The sequence below is a fragment of the Pleurodeles waltl genome, chromosome 1_1, assembly GCF_031143425.1.
Source record: "Pleurodeles waltl isolate 20211129_DDA chromosome 1_1, aPleWal1.hap1.20221129, whole genome shotgun sequence".
NCBI lineage: Eukaryota > Metazoa > Chordata > Amphibia > Caudata > Salamandridae > Pleurodeles > Pleurodeles waltl.
Window position 1 is genome coordinate 622,495,955 of NC_090436.1, and position 23,328 is coordinate 622,519,282.

General features: G+C 41.8%; 1 protein-coding gene across 2 annotated transcripts in view; it reads right to left on the bottom strand.

Annotated features, from left to right (window-relative positions):
* Positions 1-23,328, bottom strand: part of MCC (MCC regulator of WNT signaling pathway) — a 1,218,505-nt gene that overhangs the window by 525,851 nt on the left and 669,326 nt on the right. The gene's annotated exons all lie outside the window — the stretch shown is intronic.

Genomic DNA, 23,328 nt, shown 5'->3' on the forward strand with positions numbered 1-23,328 from the left:
AATAAGCAACCCCTGCCCCATCAATGGCGCTGCACCTGGTAATCGCGCAGAAACTGCTGCAGGCTTCCATTACAATAATCATACGAGGAGCACTGAGGTACGCACCAGAAGGCTGACTGAGAGCTTAATTCAAAAGAAAAAAAACACACAAGGTAAACAGTGACACGTATGTGTGTTCACCGGAAAACGGAAAGTACTTTGCTTCAGACAAACAAAAGAATAGCAACTTTTGTAGTTCTTTATCCAGAACTTTTTAACCCTTGGAGCAGACAAAACAAGCATTTCGTCCGTTTCATAATTAAAATCAACATAGGTGTCTTTAAATGACATGGAAATATCCTTAAATCGAGATGAAACCGCCGTAATGTATTAAAGGTCTGTTCCGTTTCATTATTAATAAGCCCCTAATGGTGTACATTTGGGGTAACCTGTCCCTTCAAAGAGCAGACAGCTCTCCTTCTTGCCAGCAGTGTGTCCAACCCGAGAAACCAAACACTGAGTTCAGTAACATTTTCAAAGATTTCCACGAGGCCTTCAAACTTCGAGGTAAACCGATCACAAGTTCTCAGATTTCACTATTTAACAACAAACTGTGCCAAGTGCAAACAATCCAAGAAGGGCATCTACTACTGCCAAACAAAAGGCCAACCTCATGCCATCTAGTTATGCACTAAAACAATACTTTAAAAATATTTATATAGTTCTATAATTCACAGCATTAAAACAAGTGTAATTGGAGTATTGTCTAACTGTTGGGGTAGGTCCATCCCATCTTCCATCGAGGCTCAGGCAGTAAATATCAGACGGTGAATTAGTTCAGAGAAAGCAGAGAAAGCCAACATTATTCCTACAGTATATATTGAACTCTTACAATTTTTAGGAGCGTTCACAAAGGAAGGCCCTCAAACCAGTTCTCTCCCTTCTGTAATTTTTGTTTTGCTAATCAAACCTTCACCAGTAACAAGCATGGGCAAAGCCAACAGGACTCACCTTTGGTATCTAATGGTTTTGCCAATGCCTTTTGGCGATGCTGTACAGCATCAGTAAGATGCAGTGCAGCATGGCGTAGAATTAAAACATTTATACATAAATAACATTTTAAAAGGTGTGATGACGTAGACAGACATTTAATTTTTGTAGGCACACACATGCTTCACCACACATGTAAACCTATGAAATGACACAGGAGCAAATTTTAGGTCGAGCGTGAAGCGCTTTTCAACCTGTTGCAAGTATTCTGTGGGCTTTTAACCACGCTCACCTCACGCTCACCATTTTCACTCGTCTGTGGGATTGCCTTTCAAAAATCCCTTGATGTCATTGGTAAGTGCTTTACGTTTGTCCCGCCTTGCAGACTGACCCTGTTACATGGATTATCGCATGATTGCCGATGTACTTCAGCATGGGAAAACACTTTTTTTTTTTTGTCTCTTCCCTTTGTGCTCCATGGCGTTCACAGCACAGAACCGAGCAAACTCCATCGGCGGTATTGAAGCACTGGTCACATTGTTCACACAGTTACCTAATCAGAGTAATTTTTTTTGGCTCTTCCCTTCATGCTCAATAGCTTTCACACAACACTTGTAATTGATAAATGCTTTATGTAAAAAACACAGAAATCTTCAAAGCAGCCCTCCCAGCACAGCAGGAGAGCTGTTACTACAATATTCATGGCACTTGGGAAACTCGCCCAATAATGGTTTGCAGCCCATTACTTTTAGAATTGTTTTTGCTCATAACTCAGCCTGTGGTGGTCCTAGGACAATGGGACCACCACCAAAACGTTCACAACAATGTGCTCTTCCTGTCTACATCATCTATGGGTTCCCAAAATTAGGTTAGTGGGGACCCCAAAATAATAGCCCCTCCCACCATTGAGTGTCTTTTAAAGCGCTCTAATGGATGTAACTTTTGTTTTACAGCTGGGAGTAGTCTGTGTTTTTAAAGGCCTTCTTTGTAATATCATTGGAGTAGGCCTGCTAGCCCTACAAATCTGTAATGTGCTATGCCCTGTAGGGGCTAAATATATGGGTACAGTGCATTACCTTCTGACATTTTCTTTTCATGTTGTTATGCCCTTTAGGGGCTAACTATATGGTTACATGACCACGTTTCTTACAATTGCTTTTTTCATTGTGGTGCCCTCTAAAGTCTATTCTGAGCATTACAATCTAATGCCAAACGTATTTCTGATAAAGGTTTTCATTGGGCTTACATGATAATTGCACGTGTTTTATTAATCTTTCCTTTTTGCAATTATGACCATGATTCAGGCCAACTTAACATCCTTATTACACTATGGCTGTTTGGACACTCTTTACATGTTTGGGTGACCCTTTTAGATTATTTCGTTACTCCTCCGTGGCTGCCTTGTGTCTTTGTTTTGGGAACTGTGTTAGCCAGCCAGCAACTCTGATGGTGGGGTGGTGAAAATGGCATTCTATTGGAATTAACATCTCAGATTTACATTAGGATGCTAAATGACAACATTTTCATTTTTGGATGCAGATAGATAAAGAAGATAAATGGAATTGCTTTAGTTATATGCAGGGCCACTCGAATTATGTGGAAGGAAAAGACAAAATATTGAGGCAGGATTGACCAATTTGTGTGGCAAGAAAAGTCCAGTTTTGAATTTACAAAGCCAATAGCTCTAACTCAAGTAAATGTGAGACCTGTTGCATTGCAAATACTTGTTTAATTACTGATCTGAGATGAATAGGTAACTAAAAAAATATGAAATTGGAGTAACACAAAAGAGCTTTTTGAAGGCAGAGGGGCGGACTGCAATGTGGTGCCTGTCCCACCAAAGAAAAACTAGATTTAAAAAAAAGACTAAGCAGGAGGGGTGGGAGGAAGCAACAAGGGCCCGGTGGGGTGGGAAGCAATGTGGGGTGGATGGGGGAGAGAAAAAGCAGCACAAGAGAGAGAAGCAAGAGAGAGGGTGGGCAGAAAAGCACATGAGCGACAAAGCACCATGGAGTACTGGGGAGTTTGGCAAGGGAAGAAATAAGACAGTTTACAGCACATGATGGAGACAGCAGTGCAGTGAGAGAGTATTTTGGGAGGGCACGCAAGAGAGCTGGAAAACATATGCACTCATACAGTGCTAAGCCAAAAAGAAAAAAAATAGTTCCTTAAAAGTAAGCAGTATAAGACTAGAATACAGAATGTATTTGAATAGGAAATCTGCTGTGTTTATAAGAATATTATTGTGCTCAGTAATATGTGGCCTTCTCTCACTTCTCTGACTAGCACCTGCAGCACTGTGCCATTTCTCTATCTTGCCCTGCAACCCACGGTAGGAACACCAATTAATCATCGCATTCACACTTCTCTGCGCTTTGAAACACCATGAGTAGGTTGATAAACATAAGAGCACAGACTTTTAAAAGAGGAATACAGCTACCTCAGGGTCAGCATCACTGCTCGGACGAGAATGTATGTGACAACTGGCACAACAACTCCAGGAAATCTATCTTGGATGGACGAGTTGCCTTCAAGTATGTTTCAAGGGTCCGGCCTGTGCAGCTCCTGTGATCTTCTGGCCTTGCAGAGGCCCATCCTGAACTGACCCCATATAAGACTCCACTGTGTCAAGCATAAAAGAAGACCTGCCCATGCTTCAGTGTTTTATATTTATTAGTTCCTGGAATTACTGTGGGCCTTCATGTGTGATTGCTGTATTCCATATCTATAATATATGATCATTGTGGTATCCAGGCTCTGATGTTGTATCTCCTACACTGTTAGCAGTCTTGACCCTTTGACCTTGTGGCCCCTTAAACTGATGTGAAAAGTGTAGTCAGGGTTAGGTTGCCCAGAGGATACAGAAGGAGAGTTACAGAATAGAAGCAAACCAATCAGACAAATGGAAAAGAGGCAAAGCTCCTGGGGGAGGGACAAACACAAAATGTACAAGATGTGACAAGGAAAAGCCACTGAATTCGAAGCAAGCAAATGAGAGCGACAATGATAGCAACCACATGAGAATGACAATAAAGTCAAAAAAGGTAAGAAATGGGAGGGTGCTGTAAGCCCCTGTAAGTTCTCGGTAAGCACATAATAGGTTTTTTGACTGAGAAATGATGCACCGGAGCACGTCATAAAGTGTCTATGATGGTTACATTACTGACTCTCAAACATAATAGCCACACCTAGAGTCTTTCTGATCCATGTACTCACAATGTACAAAAAACCTTTCAGCCCAGCAATGCATACATCAGATGACTTCTTATTAATCTCCTTCATTGCCCAACGGTAAATGAAGTTCGAGAATAGAGATACATAATACGTGGAGACAAAGAACATGTCACCCACATAAATGCCAACATGGAGTATGCTGAAACTCATCAGGTACATTGAGCTGAGTGGCACAGCAATGCTGTAATGGGCCACAAAGCACAAAATGAAAATGGGTTCCATTCAGCGTTCCCAATTCTCACCTGCTTTACGCTGTACCATTCTTCAGTTTCACCCAGCATAATCACTGGTCTCTCGCGCCATCCGGCAGCCTCACCAAAAACCACATGCTCTGACTAATTAAGAGTGTGATTCTGAGATCTGGTACCATGAAGCGGACCATACCCATGCTGTCATAGTGCTGGCCAAAGATGAACAGCTAAAACGTAGATGTTTCAAGTGACAGTATGAAGCAAACTTTAAGAACCATCAGGTCAAGAAGTGTGAAACCATAAATTTCAGCATTGAACTGCGGTCAATTAGGCCCTTAGGAGTTTGGAAAAAGGAACATGTTCTGTTGATGCTATCTTATCAGATAATTTAAAGCTAAAATGCTTATGCAGGATCTGGGGTGGTGTTGTCCTTAAGAATATATGTAGAAATGTGTCCCTAAATAGTTTTCATTTTGGTAAGCAAATCAACAGTTTGGCAGAATTCAGTTGGGTGTACAAGATAAATCTGGCATTTAAACTAATAAATTAGCATGAGACTTAGGGTATCTCTCAAAAAAGAATTTGCAATCTATTCGACGTCCAACCTAAACAGTGCGAGCCTATTCTCTAAGGATCAGGGATGCAACTCTGGCACACCTCGAAGATGAGCCCACCTTTGTAGGAAAATTCACAGTAAAAATCACACATGATGTGACAAAATGTTACACAGACTCAACGGATAAACTATTCAGAACAAAAAGCAATAATACCTAATGCCATCCCCTAAATGAATAATAATTAGTCCCCCTTTGACCGAATGTCATTGGATGTCACAGTATAAATCTAGTTTCACATAAAGTAACAACAGACTTATGAAATGAATGGTCAAACAGCAAGAGCCTTAATCAGGAACATTTGAGAGGAAGACTTACTCTAGACCTTACAAAGAACAACATTTTCATTCATACAAAGCAAGCAGTGTTACAAAGCGTGTTACTTTTTAATAATGTTTCACTGCACATTGTGCTGCATGTGGAGAGAGCAGAAATTAACACATGGTCACGTTTAGGATTCAAGATGGAGTCTGAGTCTAGTTGGGCCAATGTAAGCAAAAATGCAATTGTATAGAATGGAGCAAAATTGTTGTATGTGTAAACAATTCATGCCACTAAATAGTCATTATATTAATTAGAAATTTGCTCTAACAGTTCTCAATTCCTAATAATACATTTATTTTTCAAATGTTATTTCTGTGAGGGTCAATTGATTTGATATGCTTAGGCTCTGACAAGAATTCCACACTTGGGGTGTTGGTGGTCTGACCCCAGCTCTTGAAACCTTTCTGTAAAAAACAAATAGCTTATTTGAAAAACATAGCTTAACATGTCACGGTACGTATATGTATGTTGGCTAGAGCCTATAATGTAATGTGTTGATAAATAAAAAGCCAGGATTAGCTGAACAAGGCACCAGATCATTTTGCAGCTGCCTGCCTTAGAATATGAATGATGTAAATTGAACCGTGGCACATTCAAGCAGGACTGGGATGCCTGTAATTTAGTAGCAGACCAGCAATAGCTCCTATTTAGCGAGACCTCAACCGGTGCTACCATCAAGCATGCAAGATCAACCAAATCCTGCAATAGACAAAACAATTAACAATTCAACATGCACATGCACAATGAACCAACTAAAATAATAGTGAATAATAACTAGTAGAAAATGGTGATTGGGAGGAGCACATCTGGTCAATGCTCTCAGCATTTCCACCATATCTGGATTTTAACCAACACTAGGTTGCATTCTGGGACTTGAAGTTTTAGTGTTAAGATGGTAGACCTGGACCTGCATAACTGCAGCATAAAGTCTACTCCTGGCTAAAATGCCAGCACACGTTTACAGAATCACATACGCCAAGCTCTCTTGGCTGCTACAGAAGACGGTGAAATAAGAAGATTCTTGGAGGTGTCACCAATGTCCTGCCAGTGACTGAACACAGGATCCCAGCGATGCGAGAGAGGACGGCGGGGAGAGGTGATTGTGGGTGGGATTCTACAGTCTAAGGCTGCAAAATGCCACCAGAAGCGCTAGGGGTTGCATCTGTGCCCTGCGGCTGCTGGACGCACTGGCGAGACATCACCAAGGATAGAAGGCGCACCGGGGGGCAGCAGTGAATACCAGCACAAACTCTTGCACCTACCTACGCTGCTTAACATTTGAAAAACTTTTGGGAAAGCAGTTTGAAGGAGAGCAGATATTTTGCAAGAGTTTAAATTCATGCAGTGCAGGGTATACCTTTCATTTCACATGTTATTTGCAAGGCGGGACTGGGGAATGAAAAGCAGCCCTGGCAAAAATGCTCAAACTAGCTCTGCTCCCTTTGTGTCCTCGTGATATCCCTTCCTTTTCATCCACCCAATCTCTCCCCGCTTTTTCGCCTTCCTATTCTTACCGCAATTAACCTTGGAAACCGGGGAAAGTGGCAGGCACCAGCAGTGGCCCTGGGCTCCCAGAATCAGCCTCCAAAAGCTCCAGCCCACCGGGGAAATGCCCAGTAGAATGCAAGGCCGGTCCAGCCATTGTTATTGGATATACGTTTGCCTCTTAGATTTCACATTGTTGCGACTTTGACAGTGCGGCAGCCCTCAGTGCTGTGTCACAGCTGATCGACCTGCCCTACACGACGAGTCCCATATATTTATCTTTTCAATCACAATTTAAGCCGGAGTCACAGGGAGACTCAGTTAAACAAAGAGTCCTGACTGGACTGGGCAGTGCAGGTACTCACTATTTAGAGTACCTGTTCGCTCCTGAGAGTGCTGTACTCTCCCATTAAATGCATTGCAGCAGTGCTGAGAGGTGCAGGTACGCCCCCTTTCAAATGAAAGAAGTGCAGGTACTCAGGGCCGGAATACAAGTCGAGGCGTTATTTATCGCTCCTAATAAATAGCAATACCACATAGCACATTATTTATTGGATGCAATAAATAACACTTAATATGAGTTTAGGGGGAATAATATGCAGCTGTTGGTGTTTAACGCACCAAAACAAAATCTGCATGATTTAGTAAATACTGTATGTTTCCCCCTGTGAAAAGTAAGCACCTTTCACCTTCCGCAATGTACGGAACGGTGGGATATTTAACACATTCCTTTATTATGGGATCCGTTGAATAAAACCAGAGTCGTAATTCTGCCCGGTGTGTACAAAGGGTTCCTTTAAGCAGGGGACAGAATTTACCAAGCCAGTCATAATTAGCCCCAAAGTAGTTAAATCGTGAGAGCGTAGGCCACAGGGATCAACACAGGTAAGTCCAAATCTAAGCTCTGCTAGTCCTCAACTGATGCAGGTGGCGGCTGGTGGTCATCTCTCTCTCTGGATATCAGGGGCACATGTTACCCCCTGTCCCGGCAGACCAGCACATGCAGGGGAGCATAGCTCGCAAAAACACTTTGTTTATTGGTGGTGAGAGCTGCGCAGTCTGTTTTTACTAACAGCCACGGGCTCAATCAACCACATGGCTGTGCTCCGAAGAGAGAGCAGTTTTATGAATGCATAACTGCTGCTCGCACCTGACAAGTAGCCAGTGCTTACTTTGTGCTTGTTGCTTCCGGTGCTGAGCACTGGCACTTATTTTTGAGGGGCGGGGCTTATTCTTTTGCCTCAAGCTTTTGATGCGAGCAAAAGACACATAGGAAAGAAGGAGGGATGGAAAAACGAAAAAGCGTCACAAAGGGAGAAAGTAGAAAGCTGTTAGAGTGAGCTGAAGGGGCAGGGAAGAGCAGCATTCGCCCAGATGTCACAATTCATTGAAGACAATTCTATACTTTCAGACTTCCAAACTGGATTCCGCCCAGGAAGAAGCACTGAATAGGCACTCAAAGCAATCTGGGATGATCTTAAAAACACAGTCGACCGAAATGGAGTTGCTGGACTACTTCTCTTGGACCTCTCAGCTGCCTTTGATACGGTTGACCATGACACCCTAATTCAAAGACTCCACGAAGTCGGCATACAAGGGATTGCTCTCAACTGGATTACTTCCTATCTTCAAAAAAGATCTAATATCATCCACACGTCCCCCTTCTCGTCCGAACCCTACCTCACAAAAGCAGGGGTCCCCCAAGGCTCAATCATCTCACCTTTGTTTTTCAACATCTACATGATATCTTTACCAGAACTGATCAATGATTTCCATCTCACATGCTACAACTATGCAGATGACACACAAATACTACTTAAATTAGAATGCCCCAAAAACATTGAAAACTCACAAATCTTCAGTTGCCTCAGAGCCGTTGATCAGTGGAGGACCTGGAGCCATCTCAAACTAAATACCTCCAAAACAGAAATACTCATATGTGGTGACCGGAAAAATTATGACCCTCTGTGCGTCTGGCCTGACGATCTCAGACCACCTCCTCAATTATTCAAGGAAGTTAAAAACCTAGGAATCACCATGGATTCCAAGTTAACTATGAATGCCCAAGTGGACAAATTAGCATGAACAAGCTTCATCACCTTGAAGACTTTACGACGCATCTTCCCCCACCTCGGATTTCCACACAAGGTGCAAGCTACTATCTTGCTTGTACTATCCAAACTGGATTATGCCAATAGCCTCTACCATTGATCATCTCTATCTGTTATGAAAAAACTACAACGTATCCAGAATTCCGCAGCCAGGCTACTATTACATGTAAAGCCGCAAGCCCACATCTCCCCTGCCTTGAGAGCACTACACTGGTTACCTGTTGCCAGAAGATGCACGTTCAAGCTGATTTGTATCACCCACAAAGCTATACATGGAACAGGACCGCTTTTTATCAGAAACAAAGTAACCAAATACATCCAACAAAGAAACCTCCGCTCAAGATTGGCACCCCGCCTTAGAACACCACCATACAAGAAAAAGACTATAGGTGGTACATCCTTCTCCGTTCAAGCAGCCAAACTATGGAATTCATTACCCCCAACTATAAGGGCCACAGATAACTTTCTTGTCTTCAGAAAACTACTCAAGAGTTGGCTCTTTCCTTCATTACCACCATATTCAAACAACTATGAACTGCATATGCCTATGTTGATAAATATTTTTTTCAGATTATGTGTATATTTCTAGTTATGTATAGTTTCTTTAGAAAATATGTATCGCTACTATGTCATAACAATAAAATACACACACACTCTTTAAACCTGTTTGACTAAGTATATTTTACCCATGGTTCTAATTATGTATTGTATGTGCATATGTGTGTGTATTCTTGTGTGTGTGTATGTGTGTATGTATATATATATATATATATGTATGTATGTAAGTGTATATGTTGTTTCTGTGCTTGGCATGTTCGTGGGTCATTGCATGGCTCCTGGGTGGGTTGTTATACTAGCTATCTATGAATTCCTGCTCTCATCTTATCACACTTATCTACCCATCATCATATGTCATGTCTCTATCACACTATCCTCCATTCTCACTCTGACTCATCCCAAATCCTTTCTACTACTTTCATCTCCTAAATAACTCTGCCTAAGCTCTTCCCTCTGCTTCCACATCTAACTCACCAAACCTCACTCTACTACTGAGACCTCCCACACAACCCTACTAAATTCTCCCGCATTTATCTCACCCTGCTACTATGCTCTCCCTAACCCTTCCCTCCCCCTTTACTCTTCCCTCCTCCATCCCCCTTTACTCATCCCAAGCCTTTGGGTTGAGTAAATTAAGGATATACTCCCAATTAACACTTCTGGATTTCTTTCCTCCCCCCCCCTCCATTACTCCAGTCAATCTAACTAACAAACTCTCATATCCGCGGCTCAAATTAACTCATAATGATACTAAAACTGTACTCATTATTTCCCAATACTAATCCATCACTAATTCTTGTTGGGTTCCAGAGTAGCGTGCTACTCACGGAAAAGCGCTTCAACGTCTCGTCAGGGGTAGTAAGCGCTATATAAATACGATTACAATACAATATAATATGAATTGAAGAGGCCCGAGATGGCTTCAGGGTTACGCCGCCTCAGTATTCCGTGCTCGCACATTTAATTGCATCAGCCGTGTGTTTAAGAGGAGGGCTTTGGGCACCGGCACGTTTCTATTTACAAATTAAGCACTGCAAGCAGAGTACGTTCAGCCTCGTGAGTATGGCTGCTCGTGATGATTGTTGTGCATACGGTTCCCGTTTGAGGCCTAGCTGCGTGCCCGTCGGTGCTTTCAACTCCCCACCCACCCGTTCAGTGGTAACTAATGGTAGCTGGTGCAAGCACAGCTGGGCCTCTCAGCTGCTTCACCACTGGCAGCGACTCCCCTGACAGAACCACTAGAAACTCAGAGCGTTACCCTTATTTGGATGACTATGAAACATCATCAGTGTTCGTGTGTGATACAAGTGGTACTAATTGGCACAAAACGTCTGTGCACATTTTAAGTGAGCAAAAGAGGCATCCACTAGTTGGTAACACTCATACTGAAATATTTTTTTAGATCAGAATTTTCTGCACTTTGTTATACGATATACTTAATTTAATAGGTACACCATTCTCGCATTCTTCAGTTACAGCTGAATGTTTCCTTGAATTATTTTTCTAGCTGAAACTATGCCATAAAATTCAGTTCATAATTGTTTACAGACAAGCCATTGTCATTGTTTACGACATTTCCCTGTTTAGTTTAGCACTTTGAAGTACATCATGACATCTCTGATTTGTAACATTCAGCAGGTCGATAAAATGGCTGCTGCAAGACCTGGACTCAATGGAGGAGATAAGGGTGTGTGTATTTTTCACGTCTGGATGTACCAGACTCTATGTTGTCTGCTCCCAAGGAGGTTTCTTCGCACTGGTGAAATTCAATGATTACTTCTTTCAGATGGCTAACCACTCTTCATTTGAGCCCAAGGCCTTTTCGCTGTTGATTGACACGCTCTGGAAGTTTTTGTCGTCAGGATCAAATGTACTGTCTTGTCAAATTCCAATACAAACTGTCAAGGAGCCACGGGTTCTTTCTCTCTTGTTGATGCTGAGACCCCGTTCATCAGTCATCAGTCATCATACATTGTAATTAAAGAGCACCTACATACGCCCCACTAATAACACACACATAATTTTCCTTATAGTGGCAAGCAAAAGCTTAGTAATCGGTTAAGGATAAATGCACACAACAGTACAACAGAATTAAGATACAAAAAAAGCTGTCGGTATGAGCAGTATTTTAACATAAAGATGAGATAATTTGTTCTGAATGCCAAGATCTCAAAGTCACTGAAAGCAAACTCTGAAAAACTTCATAAGGTTTTCTATCATCTAGCGGGCATTAAAGAGCTGAAGTTGGATCCATAAGATACAGAAAGTAATTATCCCCAAGACTGCAACTTGACTGACAAATGCTTGGCGAAGTTGTGCAAGAGAACAATACAAGTGTTTTATTGAGGAATCTGAAAAATGAAACCTCTAGATTAAGTAAACAGAGGTAGACCATAATCCCAGATCATGTTTTAAAGGTGCTCAGCATCGAATTTCTCTAGGAGTCTCAAGGATCAAAAGACCTCTCTCCTTGTTCCATCAATGCCAAGATTTTCAGAAGCATATGCAACTTCCTCCTAACTCTGGTACATTATTAAGGGCCTGATTACGACCTTGGGTGAGGGGATTACTATGTCAAAAGCTAGACGGATATCCCATCTGCCGTATTACCCATAGGATGTACTGGACTTGTAATATGGTGGGCAGGATATCCATCACATTTGAAAAGAGTAATCCCCTCCGCCAAGGTCGTAATCAGGCCCCAAGTCTCTCATCTTAGCTGCCTGTAAGTGAGGATTGGTGTAAGCGTTTCAGAGTTCAGTTAACAGAGATACAGGATGATAAAAACAACAATTTTATCCAAGAATGTCCTTTCTAGCCAGCTATAACTACTGCTTATTTTATATGAGGTCAAAAATCCATTGGGGATTATTCACAATGGTAATGTACACTTTTGAGTAATTTACATGTGTAAATTTACTATTGCACTTTGCAGTAACTTTAATACTTTGGGCTATCCACAAGTGTAAAGTTCCTACAAAGTCTAGTCTTACACTGCACCATCCTCTAAAAAAGGGGAGGGTCCAAACCTAATAGTGTAAAGTTGCTACAGCCTAAAAGGAGCACTAGTAAGCCCAGTACTACACGTCGTACCACTGATATTTCAACACTCTCCCACTGAAAATAATGGAAGTAGGGACTTAAAATAGAGCCCCAGAAGAAATAATGTTAAATTAAGTTAATTAAAATAGTTAAAAATATAAACAATTTAAATTTAAATGTTAAACAAATCTAAAATTTTTTTTTTTTTACTTTAACATAGCTTAACAACCTTTAATTTAAAAATGAGTTTAACATTTATCAAAACGTACCTACATGGGTTTTAATTAATTCTGTGCATCACTTTTAACAATTATTAGAACACAGTTCTTTTTTTGTTTTGGGAGGGATTTGTTTTTAAATTTAATAATTTAAACTTTGGAAATATTACTTTTAATTTAATTTATTATATTCAAATGAATGACATTTTAAATTATTAATACTGTAGTATCTGAATCTTGTTTTATGTTCAACAAATATATCAAATTAATTTACATTAATAGTGTTTAGTTTTACATAATATTTTTTAGTTTAATATTTTACAAGTTTGCTATACTTTAACACACAGAGATCTCAGTTACTGGGGTGGAGATCTTTCTATGGTGACCTACAGGAAGTTCCCTAGAGCTATGAGCTGGAGTACATTTACTATTGTTTTGGGTCTTTTTGGCAGTATTAACTGTACAAGTGCAGTTTGTGAATAGGAATGGGCTCCTAGCCCTACCTTAACCTTTCCTTACTCTTCCAGAAGACCCTCTCCTTTAGTTGTAAACATTTCCCATTGGCAGCCACACTCATCCCTCCTATATCTACTGCTACAACTTTTACCAGTTTTTACAGAGATATCCCCACAGGAATAGATAGGACAGGCAGAGGCATAATCCTCCACACGTAGTTTGTGAATAGCAAATAGTACCATGTTTATAGTTCTATTATAGTACTACAAACCATAATACAAAGGGCAGTTTTTGAATAGACCACATTTTGTTTACTTTCAAAAAGTAGTTTAAAAAGTATGAATAGGTCAGATCATCTGTGGTCGTAACAATTCAGCCACAAACCCATTTGTCTAATAATAGCAATAACTTGTCATGTATGTACCTTTTTATAGCACTGTGTTTTTCCAAGCTTAACCTACATAAAAAAACAGTTATCACTACAATGATTGGCCTTGGAAGGATGAAAAACCGAGTTGCCTTTGCCAGAATTCAAACTTGCAACCTGCTAGTTAACCCAAATATCAGCAGCTGAATGTCTCACTGAAAGATACAAAGGAGCGATGGGTGGAAGCCATACACAAATCAACCTTGATCCTGCTCTAATAGAAACAGTCCATCCTGAACTGCATGCCAGGTCCTCTCTGAACCAGAACAAAACCAACCCAAGACAGGTTTTGGGGCTCGTTCGTAGGGTGCGGCATGGTTCCAATGGCAAAGTACGCACGCAACCTGCATCCAGGAATACCTGTTGCACTTAGGGCATCACAATGAAGCTTACATACGAGTGGTGGATGGGAATCTTGGATTATTCTCAGCCACTGGTTATTACTCTGGGCAATATCCAGTACATCTTTACATCATTTTTTGCCCACAATGTCACCTCAGATTAGACCCAGTCATAAGCAAATCAGCCTTGATTCTGCACCAGAAGAAACAGACAGCCAGAACTGTAAAGCCATGTCCTCTCTCAACGGGAATGTAAGCAACCCACAACCTGTTTTGCCCGAGTTGGAGCTCGTCGGTTGGGTGCAGCTTGGGTCCAGTGGCAAAGTGAGCTCGGGACCTATGCTGTGTTGTTGTTGCAGTTGACACCTTAAGATCAACGGGTATCCCCTGAAGTGGGTCTCGTTCTCACTGTGAAATAAGACTCAAGCTACACCCTACTGATGGGTCCCAAATAGAGTGAAACCATTCTGGGGTTGCATGTGGTCCCATATGGAGGAGACCTTGCCAGGCACTTTGAGACAGATTGTACCCACATGGAGCCAGGTTGCCACTGAGTTGTATAAGGCAGGCCTTTGTCTAGAGAGGCATTGTGGGTGGATATCGAAGGACTGGAATGTGATCTCGAGTGATTTGAAGTGGCTGAGAATAATTCAAGGTTTCAATCCATCACCTAGTAGTTGTTGCAGTTGACACCTTTAGTGTGACGAGTATGCCCAAACGTGGGTCTGGTCCTCACAGTGCCATAGGCTTCAAGCTACATCCTACAGACAATCCTTAAGTTGGGCATATCCAGTCTGAGATTTCTTGTGGTCCCTCCTGGAGGGAGCCTCTTCTGGCAGTTCGGGACTGACTGTTTCCATGAGGAGCAGGGTCAGCACTTATTCACATAAGGCGTGCCTTTCTCTAGCGTGGCATGGTGGGAAAAAGGGTGGACTGGAATCTGGCCCTGAGTGTTTATAAGTGGCTGAGAGTAATTCAAGCATTCCATCCACCACCTTGTTGTTGCAGGAGCCAAATGTCTGCAACAAGCTCTTAACTCAAAACCAGTTTACCTGTCTACAGTTACTCCATTCACCTTCTTCATTACTATTTTAATAACAGAAATTATCATTTCTCTTTTTTCTTTCCTTCTTTTGAGAGACATATTTAGAGGTTCTAAAAGGATCTTTATATTTCCATTATATAATTATGTAGTGGCATTTGTATATACATTAGCAACATGCCCTCTTCATGCTTTCAACATTCGTGTTTTAAAACCCATGCGGTCACATTCTTGCTGATTAATTAAGGTAGTATTTGTGCAGCCTTGTTCTGAAGCTGTATTAACTGTTTAGATAAAAGGTTCACTGAAAGCATATAACGTTCTGCTGCTGCTTCTCATTTCACAACTGAACAGTGGCTGTTGGTGACCTTTAAAAGTGGTGGGATGCAATCTTTGGCTCGAATTCCAAAGAGCTTTTTCTTGAATTGTTCACTCACATTTTCTTGCACTAGGTCTACTGTCTCACTCAACTCAGTCTAACTTGGTATCACTATTTCATGCAGTTTCACTCATTCTACGCTAGCACACTCTTTCTCACTCAGTCCTACTCATTTTGAATTAGTCTTACTGTGACTCAGTCTCCCACCCAGTAACACTCAGTTATACTGACTGTCATTCTGTCTCACTCGCTCACATTCATTCTCACACATACTGGTCCTTACTGTCACTCATTTTCACTCAAACTGACTCATTCCTTCACAGACTCCCTCTCACTTTAACTTACACACGCAGTCACACAGAGATGCTCACAGTGCTGAACAGCTTGTCTGATGGCTGGCGCAGGCACCTTCATGTTCCTGTGTCACCAATCAAACAATGTTACTAGCTGCCTCAGTCTGTTGCTGGACCTAAAGCAGGTCTGCATTTTACTTTTATTATATCAAGAGCGACTAATTATTCACTTTTGATAGAATAACAATGGACCACAAAACAAGGAGGGTGTAGTGTAGCTGTGGAGCCCATCCAGGAGAGCTGCCACTGGTACAGGAACACCTATCCATCAAACCAATCCATCCTCTCAATCCTCCTTTCACTCATCAATCATCCATCCATCCATCCTTTCACTCATCCATCCAGCCTTTCGCTCCATCTATCCATCCTCTCATGCCATCCATCCATCCATCGCCCTCCCTTTGGTTCATCCACCTGCCTACCCTTTCACTCAGCAATCCATCCTTACACCCATCGTCCCATCCATTCATAAATCCTTCCACTTACCCTTGCACTCAACCATCCATCCTTTCACTCACTCATCCATCTATACATCTATTCATCCATCCATCGATCAATCGTTTCACTGATCCATCCATCCATTCTTTGATCCAGACATAATCTACCCTGCCTTTACCTCATCCATCCATTGTTTTACTCATCCATCTATACACACATCTTTTCACTCATCCATCTTTTCGTTCATCCAGCTATACTTTTGCTCCATCCATCCATTCATCCATCGTTAACCCTTCCACTCATCCATCCATCCCCTCATTCTACTATCCATCCATCCTCTCATCTTCCATACATCTATCCATCCATCCATCCATCCATCCTCCCTTTCACTCATGCACACTCCTTGCCTTTCATCTTCCATTTTTACATCCATCCTTTCACTCATTCATCGATGCATCTATCAATCCATCGAACCATCCACCCATCTTTCCTTTCACTCACCCTCCCAAGTTAATTATAAGACTTTGCTGGGCTGCAGACAGAAGAGGCTCATCAAGTAACCCACCACACTGTAGCTGCTAAATCAGGGGAGGGGAAAGAGCTATGATACCCCGATGCAGGCAGAAGCTTACTCCACACTTAGCTCTCAGTCAACTAGTGCAATTGTTGTCCACAGCTGGAGACTTCCCTCTCTTAGGCCTCTACAGTCACTCCATAATGTTTTTTTCAAAGTAAAACCAAATGCAGTACTAAACACGACTTACTGGCAGGAAAGCAGTCCCCCTGCACGCCTCCTACAGCCTGCCTCTCTGTGTTGACCAACACATTGTTGCCATGTCACGCCTTCCTTCTCTCATTGACCTGCCCCACACCCTCAGCCACTGAAGTGGATGGAGTTTCGTATCTCCTCCCCGGGCCACTGTTTATGTGCCCCAAAAGCAACCAGATCACTTAATTTCTAATTCAACACTTCCTTTCCAGTGACTTCACTGCTGTAGCTTGTGCCTGCAGATCAAAGAAAACCTCACTCAGCCGGCACTTGAGCAGTAGGACACCCACAACGTTCACTAGAGTTCACCCAGGAGATTCAGCACTCTGTCTCAGAGCAGTGATTTATTTTCAGCTGCTCTGTGTTTATTTCCCTGTACTTGCCTCTTCCTGGAGGGTGGCAGGGCAACACCCCTTTTGCCCATTAGCACCTGATGCCCCTGCTACTGAACCTAATAGTACATACATCAGGATTGTCATTACACAAACCAAAAATTTGGGAAAACATGGCAAACAGATTTATAAATTTAGCATACCGAAAATTCCCCACAAAGGAAATTCATAAGTATTGGGTACTTTCTGCTTTGTCTCTCCTCCCTGACCAAAAAATCGGAGATGAGCTAGACATGGGAATAGAAGCAGTGCATGAAGGGTAGACAACTATTTTAAAAGAATTGTTATCCCTTACGATATGTTATGCTCTCCACACAGTTCAAGAAAAGGCAACAAAGAACTTTCATGATGTACGATGCACAAAACAACGGCTCTGAGGAATTTACAATCTGCAAAGTGCTTTTGCTGCTCTGATATGCAGGGCTTAGGTTTGATAAAACACCTAACGGTGAATCTGTCCCAAAGTGTATTGATCTTTTTGACTGAAGGTTACCTTTTGATTTGTTGCAGCACCTCCTTGTTCTCTCACCCTTCTTGCCATAGCAGGGGAAGTTCCATTACCTGCTAGAGATTCGTTTTTTTTTTACTGATGATGCCACAAACAGAAGAAGGATTTACGTGCTCAAGCTGACCCACTATTTAAAAACATGCGGGTCTTTCTTTCACTTTTGAGACACTTTCACTGTGAGAGTCTTCTGACAAAAGGATCAGATGCCGGTAGAAGAAGCAGCCTTTAAGTTATAAAAAGGATGATGTTTTTGAAAACATGTCTATTTTAGCTTTACCAAAATACCTGTGTACATTTTATGAATGTTTTTAAAGCACGCACACGTGCACAGTATGGAATGGGTCTAGAAAATGTGAACTGCCATAAGTTCTGTACAATAAATAATTTCTTGCAGGAATACAAATCCTACGATTTATGAGACCCTGCTTTCAAACACAACGAGCACGTAGACAAAGGTCGAGAGACAGGGACATTTTGTGTTCAAATCAGACAGTGGCTATTAACGGTGCGACTAGAACTGTGCACCAAAGGAGGGCCAAATTATGCAGCAGGGTTGAGAAAATTATGCGGGAAGAAAAGCTAAAATGTGTGGCGTAATGCAGCACAATTTATGTTAGTATCATGTGATTATTTTATCATTTTTAGGTCGAGCATAGACAGCGCTTGCGCTGTCAGAATGAGCTATTGTATGTACTTTGTGGGCTTGGACTCCTCCCATTGCTTTTCATTTGTCTAATCGGTTGTCCTGGAAAATTCTTGGCTAGCCAGTGGGTAATTTGTCAGCCTGGTCCCTCTTTTTTTGCAAGTTGTTCACTCCCCTGGATTACCACCCCAAGGACTTGCCGGCTTCTGCTAGTTTCTATTTCACTTTCTGCTCAGGAACTTTTCGTAAAATACTCAACAGCTCTTCACACAGGGTGGCGCCCGATTCACAGCCGCTGTGTTCCCTCTGCTCTTTGCCGGTGCTGCTTGCTCTCCTCCCCCTTCTCTTGCCAGCTCCCCTGGTACTGCTGCTCACTCCCTCTCCTCGGGCTGCAGATGCCTTCTCATCCCTCCTCCTTTAACTCCTGGTTTATATCAGATCTGCCCTATCATTGCCTAAAGTTGTTTGACAACAAAGCAGACAGCCCTCAACGTATGTGGAGTTGGAGCCAACTAAAAACACCGATCTGCAGAGTGCTTTGAACAGCTGACTCCTTTGCTTGGGGGTGTGGCTCTTATTTTGTAGATGTGTATTACTAGACTTAGGCTGCGGGCGAAGCCATTAGTTCCTCTGCGTGTTTCTGGGTTGACTGCAGGGTGGTACGCATTTTAACTTACGGGACCTTCGGACTGGGGCTTCCACTTCGTCAAAGCAAAGGAGTGAAGCAATTGACAGATGTAGGTAAAGCCATTTTAATCTGTGACCACATGACCTGTCCTTGGCTCTGATTATTAACCACTACCTAGGTCGGAGGAGTTTCAATCTTGGTGTAGGCTTGTTATCCATGCACTGACTCCATCTCTTTGGCGCACACCTGTTTTCCTTTTTTCGCTGAAGACCATGCCTTTCCGGGCTGCGGGCTAAGCAGTGAGACGAAAAGTGACTTCCACTTACCATTTGCCACAGCACCTGACCAACAACACCCCAGGGTTGAAGTCAGACTGTGAGACACTGCTAAGCCATTTCTAGAACCCTGACAGTGTGTGATTCGAGGTTTTGTTTTCTTTCTGGAGGGATATTGCGTTCTTAACGATATTTTAGTAAGTAATGCCTCATCCATCAGTTGTTTTAATAGAACCAGAAAACACAGGGTGGCAGGGCCTAGTTTTATATTGGTCACTGACGGACCCCAACTTTCAGGACATTTTAAGAGATTAGGGCACCTATTGGGGACATGTGTGTGTAAAACTGATGACATATCTCAGGTTAAGAGGGATTATGTTTCTACTGATCTTGTGCAGCTGCAGGCCACAGAGTGTATTTTGTGTTATGTTGAGGTTGTTGTAGACATCCTTGTGCATCCTGGAGTTCACAAGTTACAGATCGTGAAAATAGCTATTTGGATTATTCACGTACTGCAGTGGGCTACCTGTAACCTGTTTTCTGTGTTTCTAATATTGAGAAAATGGTTTACATGAGATGGGTATAGTCTACCTTACTTACAAACCTGCATATCTTAAATGCATGCAGAGCTTGAAAAGATGCTACACTTTCATATCCCAATGTATTTATTAGCCAACTTGTGAAGTGATATGCATAGTTCATCTTTGTTTCCAGTGAGAGGCTGCTGAGTTGGAAGTCAAAGTGCAAGAGTTCACTTGTGATCTCTTGCTTCTGACACTTGTTCCTAGCTAAAACCCAACTCGGACAAAGGAAAAAAATGATTTTCCTTGAAGTATGAAATTTGGACCTTAGCTTGCCAGTTGGGAGGTAAAGACCTTCATGTTTTTTTTTACTTATTTTATTTTTTGCAGTTTTATATACTGCTAACTGTGTGGTACTGGAGTGTGTTACTGGTACATTATTACAAGGTCAAATTGTTTTTGTAAAGGCAGGGGCCGATTAAGTGGTTAGCCCAGAATCACAGGGTGTTGAACCAACGCCAGGACTCCAATCTGGTTTCCCTATTTTTACTGCCAATGTCGGCTACTGTAGCCTTAATACTGCATCCTCTCACATTCTGGTCACCATATGGTGATATTCTATCCAATAGCTGAAAATAAATGCTGCCTCTGGCATTCAGGAGCAGTGCAGTTGGGCTACCGTGTGCTCTGCCTGAGACCTACCCTGCAGCCACCACTCTAAAAACAGAATGTGCAACACTGGGTCAAGGTACTACCTGAAAACATATTTAATACTCATATTAGCATCTGAACATTTAGAGTGCATGATCTGTAGCATAAGAAGCATATGAAACTCACCAAATCACTTAGCACTCTGGGACTTGTTGTTTAGTATGAAAACAATAGGTCAATAACCTGAGAGCAGAGACTGGATTGCCTGTTCACAGTAGAACTGGCTTAACTTCAGAGCTATGCCTTTAATTATAATACAAGTATAGCTGACATGTTTTCCAAGTCCATGTGCAACTAGTTACCCTTGTTTTCCTTGCAATCTGGGACTTTTAGTCCTGGTTTTACACTGGTTAAATGAGCCTGCAAATCACTGAATTCTAGGAAGAAACAGGCCTGGCCTAACGCATCACCCATGGACCTGTGAAACTCAGTAGCTATGCATATGTAAAAAGCCTGGGGTGAGTGAAGACAATTTATATATCACTTACATTGGACCGAACAACTCAAAGCTCTTTTGATTTTTTCTGTAGCTGTGTACGTCCTTTTTAGTGTGTAATGTATGTGTGTTGGTGTACTGCCAGCTTTTGGTGTTTTGTGTGGTGGTTAATGCCTCTGATGTGTGGTAGTTGTCTTTGTTGTTGGCGCGTTGTGTGTGTGTGGTGATGTTCTTTAAGGTTCATTAATCATGCTGGCAAGTTGTAATCTTTGTAGACGCCAATTAGGTCTGGTGTTTTTGTGTTGGTATGTGGTAGTACTGATTGTTAGCACTGATGTGTTGTGGTTGCTTTTAGCTTTGTTGTGTGGTAGCTGTTTTTGGTGTTAATACATTTATGTGTGGTCTTTAGTGTTCTTATGTAGCACTGGTGTGCTGTGGTCTAGGCGGGTACTGTTCACTTCTTGCTTTTGGTATTGGTGTGTAATGGAGTCCGTTGTTGACCCTGATGTATAATGGTTGTTTTTGGTGTTTGGTATGTCTGAGTGGTAATGGTGTTTTATATCCAAGTCTACAGCTTTCTTTAGTGGTCATTCCTCGCAGTGTGTTTTGATGGTGCAGGTTATGCCACATGCTTTGCCTTCTTCCCGCATTATTCATTCATCACTGCCACGTAATTTGATTTTATGGTGCCACATAGTTACAGTTGCTATGACTTAAACAAGATTCTGTCCTCTGTTGAATGTGCTGCTGGGCTTCTGTCCTTTAATTTCTAAGAGGTCTATTTTGTCTAGCATTTGATCCAACCACAACTGCACTATCCGTGCATAATGCAGTCTACACTTATCTGAGCTCTACAATTAATTTTTGACGATAATGGACTCGAACCTTTGATTCTGTAGATATTATAAATGTAACAACTGATCAAATCAGTGAAGACGCTACATTTCTCCTTCTGTTCATTGCATAATGTTTTCACTAGGTTATAATGCTCTCCGTCTATTGCAACTACATTTGCATTATAGAAACAAGTCAGTGAATACATAAACAGAAGCATTGAAGCAAGGAATGCAGACTGTGCTGCTTAATGTGATTGTTTAGTTTTTAATGCCTTAAGGATTGGGGAATTTAATATGTCATGGATTAAACTGCCTCTGTTATATCTTATTTCACTGAAACTCTTTTTTCCTTCATTATCACGTATAAAAGCACTGCAAGATTTATATGTTCAGACTACCAGTTGTACAAAAAAACACTTTAAATAAGTACTTCTCAATGCAGTGTTTTAATGTGCCTATTTGTGTCAAACTTCTTTGTTAAGATTATCATATTTTCGTTAAAAAGCACGGAAGTCCATCATTGGGTGTGTGAGGCCGTTCACCTGTGGCACATGAAGTAATAACAAATGTCGTAGCACCCAGGATAAAGTGCTGCATGGCTAAATACATAAGAGATCCCAAAGGCAAGGCCTATTGGCTATGACAATGCTTGTTGCACTTTTTAAGACTGTCTGGGCATTAGATGCACCTCCTTTGTTCCAGTTTAACACTTGAATATAGAAATAAGCAACCAGTGAGGTGATCAGTCAAGCTTTGGAAAGGGCCTTCCGTTACGCTGCAACATGTGTCGCTGTGCTTTTAGTAACTGCTGAGCCCTTGAGCTAGAAACATTTGTTTTGTTAGAATCTGTAGATTATGTGGTAAATGAGGCAACTCTATAATTGCATGAAAAATGATAGGGCTGCACAATCGCATAATTCCAGTGGCCGTAGGTATTACCGAAACCTACAAAGGCAGCTGAGAGCGCCAGTGCAACAGCCAAAAACCAGGCCGGAGGATTCGATTGATTCAGGTAGCAAAGAACATCTGTTTTTAAAAGGATTGATGCTTTTCACAGCAGAGTCACTATTTGGTAGATAAAAGTTCCCTCGACAGAGAAGGAAGGAAAGGAACGGACCAGGTATACAAGGTCCCTAACACGAGAGCAACAACAGGCTTGGCCAACAAGAGCAACAGACACAGCTTTGCTCATAGATCAGAAGGTCCTTCGTTATTATGAGCAGGTGGTTTAGAGAATATCAGCCGTCCTTATTGTCAGACCTAAACCTGGTGCTTCCTCTTAACTACCCTCTGGGTATGAGACTCCCCTAGAAATGTCCCAAGTTTGCAATACCGGACTAGAACCTTCACAAAGAAATCATCATAGTCACATATATTACACGACATTCAAACAACCAACCTAAACCTGGTCACCATGCCGTGCATTT